Genomic DNA, 22,129 nt, shown 5'->3' with positions numbered 1-22,129 from the left:
GAGACCAATGTGGGACTCGATCCCAGACCCTGGGACCATGACCGGAGCCGAAGGCAAACACTTAACCGACTGAGCTACCCAGGTGTCCCTTGAATATAGTTCTTGTATTTATGACTGCAACTAAATAAATGCATGGTTTTTTAAGTTTGACATTTTGCCAGAAACTTAAATTGGGAAAGAATTACCCAGTCAAATGTAATCATCATGCCAGTATTTTTATGACTAACAACAGTGGAGATCCTGAGACTTACCGTACTTTCGGGGAAGTTGTGGTGGCTCATCAATCTCCGTTGTAGAAGTATTAATTAGTGGCTTGTAGTCATGATGTATTGCTCTCTTGTGAAGAACTGAGGAATTGGGGGAGAATGTGTGGAATAACTTATTCTCTTAAAAAATCAAGTAAGGGAAAAATCAATATGGACACAATCTAAAATCAGTACTAGAAAAATAAGTTTTTCTTTTTACATTTTCTGAAGTGTTATAAGGCTAACAGTGTTAAAATGAAGCATCTATTGACAAAAATAAATGCCTAAAGTTGTAACAGATAAAAGTAACTCAAAACTGAAAAATACCCATTGCTGAGAGAGTAACTTTTTTTTTCTTTTTTAAAGAATATGGGTCCAAGGACTGCCAAGACATAGCCACCATTCAGACATAGCGCTGTTAATAAAATAATGTTTCTTTTCAGAGACATTCTGTTTAAAGGTAACATTTTCTATGAACTTCAGATTTTTAAAAATTCAATATTAATTGAGACCTTGTCCTTGGTGATGAAGAGAGCATGACTAAATTTCAGCTCGTGTCATCTGGAGGAATGTTTTTTGATGTCTGTCATGCTTTTATAAGCCTCTGTATTTCACTCTTAGATAATTATAGTGAAATATTAATTTGTATATCTTTTTTGTTACCTTTTTCTTTGAACATGGGGGCATTGGTTGAATGAATGTGGGAAAATCACAATAAGAATAGCCCTGTTTAGGCGGAGACTTGCAGAAGTTACAATAGAACAGAGGAAGGAAGGACTTGGGTAGGGTGGAGAAGCATCGTGATAAAGTTTGATCTTGTTTAATACCAGAGTTTTCTGGTAAAGGAGGGAAGGGAAAAAAGTAGAAGAGCTTTTGATGAACACCAATTAGTTGTGTGTGAGGACTGAGTGTAAGGAGGTGAAAGAAGGAGAGGATAATTCTGGATTAGTTGCCGAGGGACAAATTGTGAAGGGATTTTTGTATGCCTTGATTAAAAGTTTGGACTTTATTAAAAAAAAAAAACAGTAAATGTTGATTTTTAAAGGACATATTGGAGATTATTGTGGCATTTAGGAATACTAACTTTGCTGGAGTACTGAGGCTGGACAGAAAATATTAATTGCTTAGAAGACTATTTCAATTCTCAGGCCAGAGATTTTGAAGGTCTGCATTTAACACCACATACAGGACCAGAGACAGAGTATTTGTGAATTCATCTAGGTTTAGAGATTAGCTGGGGAGGTATGACAAACAAATGTTGAAACTAATTTCAAGTAATAAAGTTGTTAAATTTATGACCATAGGATAATGCACAGAGGACATGTGTTGAAGAGGAAAAGTTTGTAAGATAATTGAGAATGACAATGAAATAAAATATGTTGTATCTTGATCTTCTGAGGTACAAGGTTGCAAAAAAATTATTTTAGGATCTTAAATGTAATTGGTCCCATGCCCACAGAATATCATATGATGTTAGAGTTTCTTTTCCTTGACTATAGAAGGCCACATATCACAAAGTTAATGTGTGATCAATTTGCGTTGTAGCAAGCTTTTTGAAATTTAAAGTCAATAAGATCTCTTTGGATAAGACATTATTTCAATGACCTGGTCATTACATATTTGGGGGCCATTATGTACTACTTGTATATTTGCAAAATGCTGTAAAAACCACTGAGCTCCTGGGGGCAGTTTCCTCAACATCTGAAGAATATATTTTATTTAAATGAACTGGTTATTGGTTTAATTCTCTCAAAACAATTGCCTTGAAATATAATTAAATAGAAATGAGCCTGGCTGTAGTAGCTTGTGCAGAGATAGAACAGCACGAGGGAAAGTCACAAATATAAAGCAATACATAATAAAAACTTAATTTTGAAAACTAAACAGGACAAGGAGACTGACTCAATCTACTGCTCATATTCTGCAAATGGAAACATTTACCAAATATTATACAATTACAAGAATTAGAAACTATTTCTTTCTCTTTCTCTCCCTCCCCCACCCCCACCTTTCTGTCTCTCTTTCTCACACACACACCCACACCCACATCACACTCTCTCTCTCTCTCTCTCTCTTAGAAAAGGAGGAGTTAGCTAGGTCCAAAGGAGTGGATTGATTGAAGGGTATTGTAGGCAGAAATTAGTAATCTCTGAGATTAGATGCAGTATTGCACATTTGGGTAACTGCAGGTAAATTTTATATTGTGAAAGTATGGGACAAAGACATGAGGGGACTCGTTAGCAGTATTAAGGAATTTGGCCCAAGAGAAATAGGCTTAGAGAAAATAAACAATCATTATGGGGTTTTAATCAGAGGATGGTATAATCATATTCATGCTTTCAAAGGATAATTGGGACTGTATTCTGCAGTGGGTATTTCTAGAGGTAGAAAGATCTGGTGGGAATCTAAATCCAGAAAGGATACTGAATCTGAACTGAATGATACTTCCAATGGATAAAATTGGATTGTTTTTGAAGTTAATTGGATGTTGTAAATGAGGGAAATGGTATGTGCCAGATACCCAGCAGAGGCAATTCTGTGATTCTTCACTCTCATTATTCAATGTAAGATAATGCAAAAGATAAAGGAGTTTAGAGATAACATTATAGTAGCAAATTACAGTTTAGGAAACATTAATTGTTCAGATCTCTGTTGTACTTCCAAGTGGAAATGTCTAGAGTTAGCCTCATATAAGCTCAAGTTCCATATTTAGTCTCAATAATAAATACTTTCATAGACTCCATACTTACTAGGCTTAATTTTCTGTGTGAATACTTTTTTTTAACCATAGTTTTTCCTAAATTACCTTCAAATTAATATTTGAGTCATTTAAAACATTGGAAACTTCTTAAAATTATTATTTATAGTAGTTAAATATGATTAGTAAGAAGAAAGTTAGTGAAATAACAGTTCTAGAATCTTTTTCCTACTTCTCAGTTTACACTGAAAGCTTTATTTTTTCCATCTTTTTTGTTAGTGGTACCGTTATTTCTTGTGTATCTTTCAGTTTTCAGCCTAAGGATGATCTTTCTGGAAGAGAAATAGATTCTTGTCTATGCATCAAAATATATAATTTGATTAACCATTTATTTACCATAGATGCCAATGTAGATATTTTATGTTTTTGTTTAGTGCTGCAAAGTGAGGAGTTCTGTTCTCATTCTTTAGTGACCCTGAAGGAATTCACCTGAATTTATTTCCATTTATATAACAGTTATAACAACTTTTACATCTTTTAATAATATTGATGTATATGTGTAAAATAGGATAAATAAAAACTATTTCAGAATTTAAAAGTAAAATGCTCAATTTCTTATGGAATAAAAGTCTGAAACCAATCTTATGAAGATGTCTGAAAATAATTATTCTAGAATTTTCATAATGAAAAGAACTGCTTATACTCATTTCATATATAAATATATTTTGAAGCATCACATAAAATAAAATAATACCACTACATTATAAATAATTATTTGGGGGAATTGACAGATGTTTAATTTATTGCATTTATAGACAAATCTAAATGCTGTTTTAATACTGAAACATATAGAAAATAAATATGAGAGTGAGGTGGATAATTTTTTTAGGGATTCATGTATACCTAGGCCCTTATTTGTCTCCGTCATCCCTACTCTTTTCCAGGGACAAAGAGAGGATGTCAGCCTGATGTGGATCAAAGAGTAGCAAAATAACATTTTATTTTTAGCTGGGGCTATCACTGAGTAGTTTGGACCACTGGTAGTGAGTGTTTCCCTAACTAATGACATAAATGGCAAGCTGATGATGGCTGTTGGCAAGAAGCCTCAGAGCCTCACCTCAGGAATATTTCCACAGGGCTTTTTGAGTGTCCTCACGACCAGGCAGCTGGCTTCACCAGGGTGAGTGACCCAAGAGAGCAAGGTATAGGCTGCGATGTCTTTTACGATGTAGATTTGAATGTCCCAATTCGTTTGCACAATATTTTATTCAATACATAAACCCTATTCAGGGTGGAAGGAAACTACACAACAAGATGAATACCAAGAAGTGTGAATTTTGGGGGCCAACTTAAAGACTGGCTACCAAAAGATCCCTACTTAGATTCTAAGTTAGGTATTTTGCAACCAATGTTTTTATTTTGTTTTGTTTTGTTTTTTGCACATCTCTAATTTTTACATGTAACTTTATACAATATCTGTTCATTCTCTAAAATGAAAGAGGAGGACTTACATAATTCTTTTGAATATTTTCTGCTTCACTTTCAATTCCTAGCAGATGAATAACAATAGTTTAGTGGGATTCTTAATTCCTGTTATCTCTAAACTGTTAAAAAATGTAACTAACTCCTCTGTTTTTCCTTTACTGTTCTCTTGATTACCATTTAAAATCAGAGTAACAGTTCTACATTATACTCCACTTTTAATTCTGTATCTTCTATTACCTTTACGTTTTAAAGATTGATGTCATTTACCTTCTAATCTGAAAATCACACACCTAGATGTATATGCTGCGTCCTTTGGCTAATTCAATTTCTTAAAACAACCCATAGCATTTACATCATTAGGGTCATGGAAAAATTAAGCCAGTAGTACACATTCTTTTATGTGGTCAATGCCTCTAACTAACGACTGCTCTAAGTGGGATTAGTGTAGAATTAATTTTAAATACATTCACTTTTCTTGGCATTCTATCAGTTGCTAAGACAGGGCACATTTTAAATTGCTTTTTCTTTGGCCTATAATTCTTTTGTAAATTCCCTCTTCCTCTCTGAGTTTCCATTCGTCTTTATTAAGTAATAAGCCTTTATATCTTGAAGGTATGGTATCTATGAAATTCTACCTTTTTACCCCGATTCCCTTTACTACCTCTACCCTCCTGACATCTTCCATTTCTAGTTATTACCTAGCCTGCCGCCCTTCTACACCTTCTGCAGAACGGCCAGTCTAGGCTATGTTGTCTCTGCTTTCCTGAGTTGGATCTGCTATTTCTGCCCTTCTTCCTTTGTTTACTGACGCATTTTTAGAAAATTACTCCTCAAATAATTCCCAAAAAGAGTATATGGACTGTCTAAAAATGTGTTGCTTTTATTATGTCCTTACATATCAATAATAACTTCTTAGTTTCAAATCATTTTCTTCAAAATATGGAAGAATGTTGAAGGATTACTGTGGTCTATGTTCATTGTTGTTGGTAACAAGTCTGAGAACACCCCAGTTATGGTTTACTTTTAGTTATTTTTGATCATTTACATAATTTAAAATAGTTTTATACTGAAATTCATTAAATTATTTAATAATTTAGCTATTTTAATTAAAATAAATGAAAATCACAGTTGCTTAACATCATACATGATATTTTCAGACTTCTTCATTTTTGACAAAGTGGTGAATATTAAAAGCCATCTCACTGGTTTTAATTTCATTTACCCAATGTATATTTAATATTCATTTATAATTTGTTTCCTCTTCCTAGACATATCTGTTTGTCTTCTTTTAGCCACTATATTGTAGCATTTTTTTTCTTAAGTGGTAGATGCTTTTTATATATTTTAGATATTTTTCTGTATGTGTTTCAAGTAGTGTATCCACCTGTTTATAGGTATCTTCATATTCTTATGGTGCCTTTTAATGTAAGAGATTTTTATAATCTGTACAATTGGTACTGGCATATATACTTAAATTTTAGATAATTGGGCATAAAATTAAGTCCTGGAGTTGAGATAATTCCACCTTTTTCTTTTCCCTGAGTAGCAGTTCTATCATGCATGCCAGACATTTCTAATAATGAGGAATTAAGAAATAAGGAAGTAATGTAATGAAGGAGAATATATAATAAGAGACATATTTTCCATTAGGACATTTTCAAGAGGACACCTGGGTGGCTCAGTCGGTTAAGTCTGCCTTCGGCTCAGGTCATGATCCCAGGGTCCTGGGATCCAGTCCCATATTGGGCTCCCTGCTCAGCGGGGAGTCTGCTTCTCCTTCTCCCTCAGCCTCTCTCTCTGTCTTTCATGAATACATAAATAAAATCTTTAAAAAAAACCCTAAAAAACAAAAAAGGACATTATCAAGATGGCAGAAGAGTATATTTGGTGCCTTTAATAAATACAGACTTTTAAAAATATTTATGACTGAAATGCATTATCATGGTATTGATGTAAGAAATGGATACACAAAGCACATTTTGTTTGCACAATTCAGTTGGGTCAGAAATTAAGGTGACTTTATAATTAGCTAAAATCCTTCAGGAACAATACAAATATCAAATCTTAGGCCATTGTATGGGAAGGCAGATGTTCATAAAGGGAAAGAAAAAAAGGGTTTTTATGAAATACTACAAGTTAATGTTCAAGGCTAGATATATTTACATTGATCACCATTATTTGGGAAAGTCTTTTCCTCTGTACATAACAGTTTTTGATGAAAATAAAATACTTGAGCTTCCCAGGTGAGAGTTTGTTCTCTGTACCTCAGTACTATATATCCCCTGAATCCTATTCTCAAAAGATGTTGAATGTAGTATCATTTAGAAATTTCATCACATTTTAGTGAAACTTACTTGTATCTAGTGAAAATATAACTGTCTATTTGAAAAACAAAACAAGCTTCATTCTTGGTCTGCTATAAAAGTAACATACTTTTTAAAGAACATGTATATAATTGATGCTAGATCATTTCAAGGAAATGCTTTAGATGTGATCTAGTTAATGTCACTCATTAAAGTAATGAAGGGGTTTGAAAAAGAATGCAAAGGATAAATATCCATCTACAAACTCATCATAGCTTTTGTTAAATCTAGCTTAACTGAATTATTCATAATAGTATTGGTTTTTTGTCCATTGTTTATGCTATTGCCAACTTGTTGGTTTTATTATTTCTGTTTATCATTTTACCGCAAACAGCAAGTTTCTCGGCACAGTTTTTTTCTCTTTTTCATGAAACTTATACGGTCTCTGAATCTCATGTGACATCCATAGCATGTCTCTGCCACTCTCCAGGGGATCTGTCCTTCTGCATGGTCTTTGTGGCTGCGCCTTCTCAACACATGACGTGGGAGTGGTAGGGCCTGAGCATCAGAGGACCTTCACGGCCCCACAGAAGTGACATATGACACTTTTGATAGTTTTTCTGGATGAAAGCAGTTACTTACACTTGCTGAACTGCAAAAGTACAGTTTTCTGAGTTCAGAGAAATGTCTTAAACACATGGCATTATCTCTGCCAAAGCTTATTCAAAGAAAAACTGCCACGGGATATTCAAATTTACAAGGAAATGAGGTATAAATTATAAGACTAATTTAGCAAGTGAGTTCTTCCCTGTGAGAAGATTTACTTGTATCCCTGGTGATACTCCTTTTATCAAGGCAAGATGTAAAATACGTTAAAAAAATATATATATGTATATATATACACATACATACACACAACTACTTGTGCCTGGTCGTGTGGAAAAAGAGAGGCAAATTTCCATGAGAAACATCCAGGCAATACTGAAGGTGAACAATGATGCTGTGATTCACCAACTCGCTAAGGGATCTACTCTGCCCAATGGTGGTAGATACTGCCAGATTCTTGCTCTTTGGGCTCGCTTCTCAGGAACACCTTGCAAACACTTTTCCATAGAGCTTTGTCTTGTTTTCTGTGTTTATATCAACGAATAGACTATGGATTTCCATTCACATGCAAGCATGCCATCCTACCATCCCTAGTTTTGTTCTTATTTTTCATTTTTGAGCAATTCATCTTTTAATATTAATTCTGCAGATAGGATTTTGTAGATTTGATCTTTTGCTTTAGTGATGCCCAGTTTTTGTCATATCTTTATTATCAAACGCTATGATCGCCTCCGCATTTGTAATCCCTTCTATTTCTACAACCTTGATGAGGGTTAGGAAAGGCAATTAACTAAGTGGATAATTTCCCATCTCAGCAGAGTGGAATGAAGTAACTTTTGTGAGTGTTTGATATGTAGTCACTGGGTTTGTGGTATTAGAAACATATAAACCAGTTTGGGGACACTCTTGGGTTTAAACACTCCTTATAATAGCTTAATTCAAGGATGAGTTTCTTAAGTATTTTCTATGGAAAGTATTTCTAAAATATGAAAATTAGAAGAGAAAAATGTTAATATAATGAGTGGGGACCTATGAATAGCAACAACTTGAGATTTCACTGTTTTTCATTGCTTTTATTTTAGCACCTCATTTTAATTCAGGGAAAAGGTGAACCAACTTTCAGGCTGTTAACCTCTCTTCTTCAAGCTCCTTGTCTCTTCGAAGGAATGAATTGAAGCACATGTCCTTAGGTATTTATCACTTGATTCTGACATCTCAGCATTCATTTGATAGATTAATGGGCAAAACTGCCAGTGCTGATTTCTTTCTTCCCATGACTTTTGGCACAAGCAGATAATTTTAGAGGCATTTTCTATAGCTCTTGGAATAATTTTAAGAAATTTACCGGTAAGGCAGTCTGGGTGAAGATAGCTTCTTCCAGGCTAGTTTTCATGTACCTAAAACCCTGAAAGTTTTTTGATTGTCCAGCTGACTCTCAATATTAGATTACTGTAGAAGGCTGCTGTGTTTTAGGTTCCTCTATTAATCTGATTCTTTTCTGCCATTTTAATATGCTGTGTTTGGCTAAATATAATTAATTTTTATAATTAAAGTGATTTTGAGTTTGGGAATAAAAATTAGCTAATACAATCAACCATATTTTAAAATATGAATTAGAAAACAAATATATTATGCCATCAAAACATAGATTTTATACATTGATTTCTATGAGGACAGGATGATGACTTTTTATTTTTTTAAATTTTTTTTGAGAGGGAGAGACCGGGGTGGGAGGAGCAGGGGAGAGGCAGAGAGAGAATCTTAAGCAGGGTCCACGTTGAGCATGGCTCAACATGGGGCTTGATCTCACGACCCTGAGATAATGACCTGAGCTGAAACCAAGAGTCGGACAATTAACCAAACAGACTGACCCACCCCGGCACCCCAGGATGATGATTTTTTTACCTTGCAGTCCCCAGTCACCATCTCACAGCTGGCAGATATTATGTATTCAAAAAATGTTTGAGGAAGGAAGGAAGGAGGGAGGGAGAAAGGAAGAAAAGATTCAGGACAGAGACTCCGTGGTGAGGAAGAAGCCCCTCCCATTTTTGCTCAACTTCAAGTTTAGGAAATCACTGAAAAGTTTTACAACTCTCTAACCAGGTCAGATCCAGAACCATAGCTGTTGGATAACTGCTATTAAATAAAACGTAGTACAAACCAAAATATGAGTTCACGTATTATTTTCTATTAATGCATAAGTGATTACCACAAACTCCACTTAAAACATTGATTTATTTTGTAATTCCTGTAGGTAAGAAATCTGGACATGGGGAGACTGAGATACTCTGCACAGGGTCTGACTGGGTTAAAAATCAAGGAGTCAGCTGTGGTTGTGGTTCCCATGTGGGGATCAGGATCCTCTTCCAAACTCACTGATTTATTTCCTTGAGGTTGTAGGATGGAGATTCTTGTCCTGCTAGCTATAAGCCAGGACAGCTCTCAGCTACTATAGGCAGTTCCTTGCCACGTGGCCCCCTGCTGTAGACAGAACTGTGTTAAATTCAGATGTTGAAGCTCTAACCTCCAGTGTGGCTGTTTTGAAGGTAGGGCTTTTAGGAAGTAATTAATGTTGAATGAGGCCATAAGGGTCAGATCCTAAACTGATAGGATTGGTGGCCTTATAGAAAGAAGTGAACATAGCAAGGAGTCTGGGTGCAAGCCAGGAGGAGGGCTCTCACCAGAACCTGACCATGAACCTTGATCTCAGATTTCCAGCTTCCAGAACGGCGAAAAACTTTAAACTACCTAATCTATGGTGTTTTGTTATGGCAGCTTGAGCTAAGACACCCATGGGCGTTTTCTCTGACGTCCTCTTCTGTGAGCAGGTGAAGGAAATGAAGGGCTCATGTAGTAGGTCAAGCACGTTCCCATCACAAGGTCAGCAGACATTTGGTCTTAATTAACTACACCTGTAAGATCCCGTCATGGCAACATCTAGATTATTGCTTACTTGGATAACTGGGAGAGGCTGGGGATCTTGGGGCCTATCTTAGATGTCAGCCTGCCAGAGTAACATCTATTTTTCAGATTCAGATTTTCTAATAGCCATATTAAAAAGTAAAATGAGACAGGTAAATTCAAATTTAATAATATGTATTTGAACCAATATATCCAAAATATTTCAACATGTGATAAGTATCAAATTTTTAGCAAGATAATTTATATTCTTTTTTCTTGCAAGATGTTAGAAATCCAGTGTGTATTTTATACTTACAGTACATCTCAATTCTGTCCATATTTGAAGTACTCATGACCACAAGTGACTAGTGACTGCCTATTCAACAACATAGCTCTAGACAATTATAGATATAATCTAGGTTAATTATGAGTATAATTATAAGTTAACTACCTTAAGAATTTAAGGAAGAAAGAGTGGCATCCCAACATCTTCTGAGACTGGGAGGTCACATTGAAAGTAAACTCCAGGGGTAATTGCAAACATCCACTTTATTCTCTATTGGACATACTTTTTTTTTCTTTTTTTTTTTGCCAGTTTATTTTTTTAAATTATTTAAAAATATTTTATCTATTTATTTGAGAGAGAAAGAGAGCATGAGCAGGTGGGGAGAGGGAGAAGAAGATTCCCTGCTGAGCAGGGACCCCGATGCAAGGCTTGATCCCAGGACCCTGGGATCATGACCTCGGCCAAAGGCAGACACTTAACAGACTGAGCCACCCAGGTACCCCTGGATATACTTTTCTTTCAGCTTGAATTTAGGCTTAAATAACAAAGTAAACTGAAATTAAAAAGGAAAATGTAGTTTACAAAGTTCAAGTAGACAATAAAATTTTGTTAAATCTCTTGATGTTTCTTCTCATTTAAATCTTATTTATAAATAACTTATGAGTAATTCTAGTTTTAAATTCATATAGGGTTAAATTTCATCCAAATTCTACTTTCATAGCATCATTTCCATAATTAGTAAATATTTAATTTACTAAAAATTTGAATATAGATGTGGCCATAGCTTAACATAAACTCTAGTGGAACAGGGAATTGTTTCTTTAACTTGTACAGAGAGTGGTGAAACATCTTTGCATATTTTAGTGGTTTAATGATATTTAAGTTTTAATCTTCAAGTAATATGTTATCCTATTTTACAAACAGCATAAAGGCTGAGTTAACAAATAACATGCATTTATGTTGACATCCTTTAAATGCAATCTGAGTTGCAATGATAAAAACAGAGAAAACTACATTTATTATTGAAACTATATTCTTTTATATTTCATGTGATAACAGTATTTATTTTCCCGAGGAAGAAAATTATTTTTTTTAAGATTTCATTTATTTATTTGACAGAGAGAGACACAGTGAGAGAGGGAACATAAGCAGAGGGAGTGGGAGAGGGAGAAGCAGGCTTCCCACCGAGCAGGGAGCCCGATGCGGGGCTCAATCCCAGGACCCCGGGATCGTGACCTGAGCCGAAGGCAGACGCTTAACGACTGAGCCACCCAGGTGCCCCAAGAAAATTATTTCTAACAAAGACTAGAACACCCAGTGCCTGCGTTAATAACCGCTACATGGTAATTCCTAGCAATAGACTTTAAATATTATTAAACAATGTAATTATTACATAAACATGTGACATGGTCTTAGTTCATTAATAGCATTTTACTGATTTGAGCACTTTACCTTTTAAATTGAAATAATACTAAGCAGCTTCTTGGTGTCATTGACAGAAATATATAATTAATATTCATAGAGATGTAAATCAATACATTTAAAATGTTTAAAAGTTTTTGCAAAGCATGCTGTTTAATTCTTTCCTTAACTTGTTGTATCATTTGACCACGTTTGGAATAGTAAAGGCACTTCTCATAAATCTTCCTACCTAGTCTGCTGAGAGAATTTTTTGCATCGATCTCGCTTTCCATTTTTTACCACAGGCTATTGACTGGAATTTATGTTGTGTTTGGTTTAGTTTTTGCTTAAATGGCATTGTGATTGTGCCCCCTAAATTCCAGGTTGTTGACACATATGCCTACCTTAAAATATGAAGGAAAAACATGCTACAAAACATCTTTTACTCACACAATTGCCCTTTTGGTTCGAGACTAGTGAGTGGAGTTAGGGTAAGTGGGGAAAGAAAAAAATATTTGAGAAAAGGAAAAGGAACGAGAAGGAGAAACAACACTTAGTGATGAATGGAAGGAATACCACCCTGGGAATATCTATTCTGAAGGATATTCTACTTATAGGACAAGCCATGTGCCAGCAACACATTTCAACCAGGGTTGTCTCCTCTAGTCGAAAGTTTTAGTTCTCAGCTATAAAACCAAGCTTAATTCATTAGCTCCATTCCAATGGACTTAGAAAGGTCTTAACAAAATACTGACACCATGTTTTTTTCAAGCTTCAGCCACCTCTTCACCCTTTTACTAAAACCCCTTGAAAGAGTGTTTTTTTAAATTTCCTTTCTTTTTCACATTCTATTCTTCTAATCTCAGTTAAACTTATTCCATACTGTGGACGACATTTCTGTATCATTAATGCCAAATCCAATAATGAACCCTCAACCCTTAATTTATCTATCAGCTGCATTTGACCCTTTCTTAATTTGTTTTCTTTACTTGGCTTTCAAGATACTACCCCTTCTTGGTTCTCTCTAGTTAACTGATGGTTCTTTTTCAGTCCTTTTTACTGGTTCTTCCATACCTTCTCAAACTCCAAATAGCCACATGCTTCCCTAATTCTGTTTAGTCCTTAGAATCTGATCTCCTCTTATAACCTAGACTTATATAACATTTGTAGTGGATGTCTCAGGTGTCCTGTGTCCCGTTCCGTCAGGCCACCTCTGATTTCAGATGTGCCTATTGTGGATAGTTAAATGCAAGCTCAGAATCCTTACAGTGACAGTGTTGCACCTCATTTATGTTCTATTTGCTTCCCCAGATCTTCAGGAGTATAAAAAAAATAGAACTCTTGAAGGAAAAACATACTTGCCACATGATGTGATTTAATTTTAGGACCCATGGGTATGCATGTCATCACTGAATTATAGCTTTGTATCTGTCCTCTGCTGTGTTCCACCCCGCTCCTACCCTGGTGAAGCTCTCAAAATAGAGTACTTGTCACAGTCAGTAGCATTTTTATAGTTATTTGATTTACTGAATTCTTATCCCTATTATATTATAGTACAATGCAATATTACATGTTATGATTATGTAAAATAACTAAAAATGGAGGCACCTGGGTGGCTCAGTCAGTTAAGCATCTGCCTTCATCTCAGGTCATGATCTCAGGGTCCTGGGATCAAGCCCCGTGGGCTCCCTGTTCAGCGGGGAGTCTGCTTCTCCCTCTCCCTCTACCCACCCCCATGATCTCTCTTGCTCTGCTCTCTCTCAAATAAGTAAATAAAATCTTTAGAAAATAATTCTAAAAATGCATAAAGTTTTAAAATAAATACTTTCATTTGTTACATTAATGCAAAATCATGCAATGCATAGATCTAAAGATAATTATCTTTAAGATACAACATTGCAAACTACAATTTATATATCTTTATAGATAAATATGGTAGAACTTCCAAATTTAATTTAACAATTATGTACACACTTAGGAAAGCATGATATTTTAAAAATCCATTGCCTGTCACTATAAATATTCATTACAAATAGAGTATTCATATGTCCATTAGATAATTAGAATTTTATTGGCTAGGTGATCATGGGAAAATATCACACCCAGCTGATCTTGAGGAAATAGAAACAGTTAAATAATATAGAGATGGAGCTCATTATACCTCATATAATATTCATAACTAGCATTTCTCTTATATATTGCTTGTTGCCAAAATGATTTATTAATCATATAAACAGAAATAAAAAACATTAGAAAAATCATTCTTACCATCTCCAACAACTCACGCTGTTCTCATTTTCCCTGCTGTTCTTCTTCATCCAAATTTTAACAAATTGTACAAAACCATAATTATAGTTTATATAATTATGCTAAGCCTATGATAAATTCCATGTTCTACTTTTTCACATATTACATATTTGATAATGTTTATATTCATTCAACACTCTGTACACATTAACTAGGTGCCTACCGTGTTCCATAAATTATTCTAAATGAGGTGGTCTAAGATTAATAAGTTTGTCTTCAAGTAGCTCCAAGTATAACAGGGAAATTGACATGTAAACAACATGCGAATTTATTATAACAAAAGCTATATTGTAATATACACATTGCAAAGGTGATAGAAACTGTAGAATAATCAATTCTGCCACATTTATAACTGAGTGTTTTAAAGAATGCTGGTTATGCTACTGAACACAACTAATAAGCAAATAGCTCATTTTACAAAAACTGAATTGAATTGCCATGATCCAATAATTAATATCCTTACACAAAATAGGGGCGCCTGGGTGGCTCAGATGGTTAAGCATCTGCTTTCGGCTCTGGTCATGATCCCAGGGTCCTGGGATCGAGCCCCACATCGGGCTCCTGGCTCAGCAGGGAGCCTGCTTCTCCTTCTCCCTCTGCCTCTCTCCCTGCTCATGCTCTCTCTCTCTCTGTATCTCTGTGTCTCAAATGAATAAAAAAAAAAAAAAAAAACTCTAAAAAAAAAAAAAAATCCTTACACAAAATAAATTAGATGTGTTAAATACTAATGTCAGTTTCAATGACTAGTTTAAAATAAGGTGTGGGTATTATGGGCTGAATATTTGTCTCTCCCAAATTTATATGTTGAAACCCTAATTCTGAAAGTGATGCTATTATAATGGAGGTGGGAGGCTTTGGAAGGTGATGAGGTTTAGATGAGGTCATGAGGGGGGGATTGGTGACCTCATAAAGAAAAAGAGTAGAGCTATCTCTTTCTTTGCCATGTGAGGACACAGAGAGAAGGTAGTCCCAGCCAACCAGGAAAAGGGCTTTCACTAGGAACGAAGTCAGCTGGCAACCTTGGTCCTGGACTTCCCAGCCTCCAGAACTCTGAGAAGTATTAAGTGTCTCTTGTGTAAGCCACCCAGTTCTGGCAGCTTGAGCTAAGATAGGGGTTTAATAACAGGATAAGTTTGGGAGGACTCCTTTAGCCATTGGGTACGTATCTACACAGTGTATAGCGAAATGCTCAGTATTCTTGAATCAAGAGGACTAATTTATAGTTACATACTGGCTAAGTGCTGATCCAAGCTGGGAGTGGTTGGAGGGACGGTCTATTCAAGCAACAAACCAGAATGGAGCGGCAGTAGTTAAAGTGTCATCATTCTGTGTCATGGGCTTCCCTTTGTTCTTTGGAAAAGAAAACCCCCTGTTCCTGTGTGCCTAGAAACTGAGCTTAGATGACACTGAAGGGGGCAGCTCCAGTGTCTGCCTGTCAGTGAGGCTGACAGGCATAAATGGGCTAGGTTCCCAACCATTCTCAACCCTGATGCATATTCCTGTCAAGCCAGGGAACAGGAACACGATACATTGACAGATATCACCAACGGGACGATACGAACAATCCCCCATAGGCCATATACTGTCTGTCACAACTCCTTGAAGGAAAGTAAAGATGGAACTAGCAGGCATGGCAAATCTAATCTACTTTACGTATTAGGACATGGTCACCTGGGCAAACTATTTGTGTCCAAGAGAACTCTGAAGTTATCTTTGCCAGAAGAGGTTCCCACCTCATTTCTCTTCCCCAACCTAACAGAAGATTTTCTCTAATTGACAATACCTATATCAAAAATCCCATTCACTATAATGACAATACATTTAATATATAAGAAACAAGGATTTTACTTTTCCAAGTCCAAATTAAACTTAGTTTATATTTCAAACCATGTAAAACCATTTGCAATTAAAAATTTTTTAATTAAAAAATTTAAACAAATTTGAACAATGGGCTATAAAAAACAGCATCAAGGAGAAGCTGAGAAATGCTGATAACATATTGCAATTTATTCTTTTGTATTCTAACTGGATTAAAGATTTCACCTTCCTTCTGCTATTCTTCAGTACAGAAGGATTTTTTTTAAGGTAAAAATGAAGTGTTTGAAGTTAATAATGCAATAGATCTCATTATTTTTATAGAACAATTATTTGTTCCCAAATTATATTCTGAACCTGTATTTGCTATTGTATATGGAATAAAATTTCTAAATCCTAAATCCTTTAGATGAAAGTCTGTGACCCTTTGAAATAATTCCATCAGCATACACTTAAAGAATTACAAAATGTGCATATCAGAATAGCTATGATTTAGTTATAATTTATACTTTTTTATCTGATTGCTTTATTGCAGGATAATATTCTCTTCAGATAGTATTGTTCAACTTCTCTTCATGCATGGAGATATAAAAGGTCTAAAACCAAACCATAAATGACTTTTCCCTTTAAGTTTTTTCCTATTTTTTTTATGCAACTGTGTGTGTGTGTGTGTGTGTGTGTGTGTGTGTGTGTGTAGGTAGGTAGGTAGATCTTCCCTCCTCCAACATCCAAAATGTAATAAAGTGAAAGGTAATGGAATTTAGAATCAATAAAAAATGTTAAATTGTCATAGTTTCCTATTTCATGATGTTGAATAGGTAGAAAATAAAGCACCCTAGTTACTGGTTTTCATAAATGTAATACACAACATTTCCACCTTTCAACTGATAATTTATTCATCACTTAATACACTTGGGCCTCAATTTAAACTCTATATCATTTAACTTATTAAAGTTCAGTATCTATTAAGAACATCATCCCTCACCCCATACAGTTTTCATAGTTTTGAGTTTTTTCCTAGCGGGAAAATAAAGTGGGTGGGAAGATATTATTGGCAATAGTGTTTTGTTAGTGGGATGGTAGGAATGTCACTTATATATGAGAGAGGATTTAATTTGAGAGTTTCTGCTGAACATTGTTCTTTTCAGTTCTTCAGTGTAGTTATTCATATTTTTAGTCCTTAGGAAATTTGAAAGCTAAAACTGATCTAATGTACATGCACATAAAAACTGATTTGGGGGCTTCTGGGTGGCTCAGTTAAGTGCCCAACTCTTGGTTTTGGCTCAGGTCATGTCTCAGGGTTATGGTATCCAGCCCCATATAGAGCTCTACACTCATTAGAGAGAGTGCTTGAGATTCTCTCTCTCTCTCTCTCCTCTGTACTTCCCCTGCATGCATGTGCTCTCTAAAATAAATTCTTTTTTAAAAAAAGACTGATTTCATCTATATTTATATATTTTATTTCTGTTCCATAACTATACCTAGACATCAATTTATATACCTATTTCTATGCAATATTTTCTAAACCTCTGCTCCCATTTCCCTTTATTATATTCTAACCAGTTAATGGCAAGTTAAACCAATGCTAATCTATCTTCCACTACCAGACTCTCATATGATCATTTTAACTATCCAGTTAGAGAAAACAGGGGATACTAAACAATGAGATACAATTTAAGTAGGGTCCTGCATCACTTAGAGATGGCCTGAGAACAAATAGCCCCTCTTTCAAAAGTTTCTGCATAATTTTTCATTGGGAAGTGTATGAATTCTGTAAAATTTGAGCTGCTTTTTCTAGGCCAATATACAAGGAATGAAATTAGGTGGGAAAGAGTGCTTTCCCATTCTGGATGCAGACTTTTTAAACTTTTTTAAGAATGGCACCCTGACATGATTTCCTGTCTCGTTCAAAGTGCTGTTAATGATTTCCTAGAATATTAAGGCACACTACCTTTGGTCATTTAATTCACTATGCATAACATATTTGGCATTAAGATATAAAGACCAGATTATCCCCAAGACAAGAGATATCAACCCAGTTAGAACAATATTATTCTTTAAAGAATATTTATTCATTTATACCTCATTTTCCTCCCTCTCATAGAAATAGAAATTATCCTCATCTGAAATTGTATAGTTTATTGACTTGTTTTATATATGTGTGTATTTAATATATGTTATATACATACATACATATAGATAGATAGATTTTTGGTCTTACCCCTACAGAACCTAAGTTCTATAGAAACAAAAGCTAATAGGTGTTTTGTAACTTCTTAGATGGTACAACTTAATGATTTTGTGACTTTATGATGGTATGAAAGCAATGTGCGTTCAGTAGGAAGTGTTCTTCAAATTCTGAATTTTGATCTTTTCCTGGGCTAGCAGTATGAGGGACCATAGTGCTACGGAAGCGTCACAGCTCCCAGTCATCCATGCACTCACAAGGGTAAACAACCAATACTCTTACAACTATTTTGTATTGGTACAACCATTCTGTTTTTATTTTGTACTGGTACAACCATTCTGTTTTTCAGTACAGTACTATAAATTACATGAAATATTCAATACTTTATTATAAAATAGGCTTCGTTTTAGATGATTTTGCTCGACTGTAGGCTAATATCAGGGTTCTGAGCACTTTAAAAAAAAAAGATTTTTTAAATTTATTTGAGAGAGAGAGAAAACGTGAGCAGGGGGAGGGACAGACGGAGAGGGAGAGAATCAAGCCGACTCAGTGCTGAGCATGGAGCCTGGCCTGGGGCTCAATCCCAGGACCCTGAGATCATGATCTGAGCTGATATCAAGAGGGACGCTTAGGGGCGCCTGGGTGGCTCAGTCGGTTAAGCGGCTGCCTTCGGCTCAGGTCATGATCCCAGGGTCCTGGGATCGAGTCCCACATCGGGCTCCCTGCTCAGCGGAGAGCCTGCTTCTCCCTCTCCCTCTGCCTGCCTCTCTGCCGACTTGTACTATCTCTATGTCAAATAAATAAATAAAATCTTAAAAAAAAAAAAAAAAAGAGGGACGCTTAACTGACTGAGCTAGCCAGGTGCCCCTGTTCTGAACACTCTTAAGGTAGGCTAGACTAAGCTATGAGGTTCAGTAGATTAGGTGTATTTCATATATTTTTGACTTTCTATATTTTCAGCTTATGGGTTTTTTGGGATGTAACCCCATTGTAAACAGAGGAAGATCTGTAATCTTTATTTAAAGTTGCCAACATGCTGCCCCATTTGCTTTATCATCTATGGTCTCTCTGTCTCTTTATCATTACATTTTAGATTCAAGCTATGCATTTTTGGCATGGAAAACACAGTGCATCATATCAGGAAGTAAATGACGTAGGTTTGTCTGAACAGGTATGTTAACTTTGGTTATGATGGATCCACTGGTTTTCTTTATAATCAAGTCTATTTTCCCTATTTGAAATTAATAATAATTTTTAGAGAGATGTTGAGACTATGTTAAATATCCCATCTTCATTAAATTTTCACCCAAGAGTTTCTAGCTTCCTTTAATCAATGTTATAACTTCATCATTCCAGTTATATATTTTAATTAGCATCTTGCTGAAAGAGTTTCTCTCTCCTCCAAATTTATTCAGTCATTTATTCATGATAGCATGAGCTCAGAGATTGCTATTTTATGCAGTGAGTTATAATTCATTACTATCATTATTTTAATGCTCAAAATTTCCTAATTTTGGACTTCCAAATAGTGGAAGTCCCACTAAGCTAATCCTTATGTTCATCTTTAAGTACCCATCATTCTTGGAACACTTCTTTATTTTCTGATAGGACAGGATCTTCCAGGCCTACCTTGTGTTCCTGGTCCCAGCCCTGGAATCAGCCATATATTCAAGGAGCCTATTCCTTATAATAATTATATTTAGCAACCAAGATCTTGGTGCTAGATGTGGTCATTATTTCTGTTTGGGGGCAAATTCAGCAGACAATACTGGAAATTAAAAAAAAAAATAGCATACACATATATAGTCATTTTTTTCTTGTGAACCTATTATAAATACCACCAATTCTAATCCATGGCTCATGGAGCACATGGTACAATCTAGCCTTCTGGTTTTCTCTATGTGTAATTCTCTTTGTGAGTAGTGGTATATCTAGCTTCCATTATCCACTATAAATATAAATATATATATATTTGCTCAACCTCAAGAAATACAGAAGGTGTTTCAGAATTCATAACAAAACTGAAAAGCATGCCTACTAATTAGAGTTCAATGTTTGCTTGCAGATTTTCTTTGACATAAAATTTAAGTACCTTAAAATACATATCTCCAGTGTTTAGTTTCATATTTTTCACAAATGGATCTGAATAACTCCTATACAGATATAGAATATTTCATCGCCTCTCACTATTCTTTTGTTTCCTGTTCCTGACAAATATCTCCTCAGAGGTGACCATTTTTAAAAAATTTTCTGCACAGATTATTTCTATCTATTCTAGAAATTCCTCTGAATGAAAACGTACATTATGTTCTCTTTTGTTCCTAGCTATTTCACACATCATAAAGCCTTTTAGAATCACCCATTTTGTTTTATGGATCAGTGATTTGCTAATTTTTACGATTAATATTCCATTGTATGAATACAGCACAATTAGCTATCCATTCTGCTGTGGGTGGACATTTGTGTAATGTTAAGTTCAAGACTATTATGTATGAACTTCCATACATCAGTCTTTTTGTGGACATCTGTATATTTCTCTTGGATGAATATTTAGGAGAGTACTTTCTAAGTAATATGTTGTAAGGTTATTTTTATTAGAAAGTGATCCCCAGCAATACAGGATGGTTACATTTGTGTCCTATCCTTACCAACTTTTGATGTCCATCATCTTCATTCTCGCCCTTCTAGTGTTTGCGTAGTGGTACCTCATTATTTTAATTTACATTTTCCTGATTTGATTCATGTTTATGTGATTATCGGTCCTTCACTTATCTTACTTTGGAAAGTGCATGTTCAAGTCTTTTGATCATTTCTTTATTGGATTTTTTGTCATTTAATTGTAGAATTGAGAAAGTTTCATTGTGTATAGGGTAAGAGTTCTTCACCAGATATATATTTTATACTATTCCCCTCTCAGTTCATGCCTTGCCTCTTTATTTTTGTAATAGTGTTTTGATGACCGGGAAATATTTAATATGTATATAGTTTAACCTATCAATTGTGTCTTTTGGGCTATTTCAAAAAAATCCTTACCTATTTCTAATTCATGACTTTATTTTCTTGTGTTCTCTCCTAGAAGCTTTATATACCTAGCTTTTACATTTAAGTCAATGGCCACATCACACTAATTTTTGATATATGAGATAGGCATGTGAATTATTTCCTGTGTTTTTTTTCCAAATGGATATCCAAGTTCTCTAGCATCATTTGTTAAGAAACTTTCATTTCTCCAAGTTGCTCTGACACTTTTTAAAAAGGTAAACCAACCATATACGTGTGAGCCCATTCCTGCCCTCTATTTGTTTACTTTATTGCATGTTACATTATTTAGATTACTGTAATTTTACTGTGTACTTGATGTCCAGCTTTGTTCTTCTTTTATTTTATGTCCTTTGTGTGTATTTAAAGTCACTTTTTCTATTTATGTTAAAAAACATACTGGCATTATGACTTGGGTTTACCTTGAATCTATAGATCACGTTGGGAAGAATGGACATTTTAATGCTGAATATTTTAATGATCAATGTATTTATATAAGTTGCTCAGCATATTTCTATTTTAGTCTTTTCTCTTTTTTCTCTGTTTTTATATTTCTATGGCATTTTAAAATAGATTTTTTACATGGATTTTAAAAATATATTTTCCGACTTGGATTAGGCAGATTGGATCAAGTCCTTATTAGCTACATATTTACTGAAGTAGGGTATGGAAAGATCTGAGCAGTGTGTATGCATAAGGGACATGTGTTTGTGGGATCTGTATGTACAGATATATATAATGGGTATGGATGGACAAGTCAGGAAGATGGATGTTGAGGACACCTTTATTCAGGCTTCTGTTAAGGAATTTTGGAAGATGTAGAAATACAAAAACATAAACTTTATTTTCTCCATT

The sequence above is a fragment of the Halichoerus grypus genome, chromosome 12 (genome assembly GCF_964656455.1).
Source record: "Halichoerus grypus chromosome 12, mHalGry1.hap1.1, whole genome shotgun sequence".
Classification (NCBI taxonomy): Eukaryota; Metazoa; Chordata; class Mammalia; order Carnivora; family Phocidae; genus Halichoerus; species Halichoerus grypus.
The sequence above is the reverse complement of the archived record's forward strand: the minus strand, read 5'-3'. Positions refer to the sequence as shown.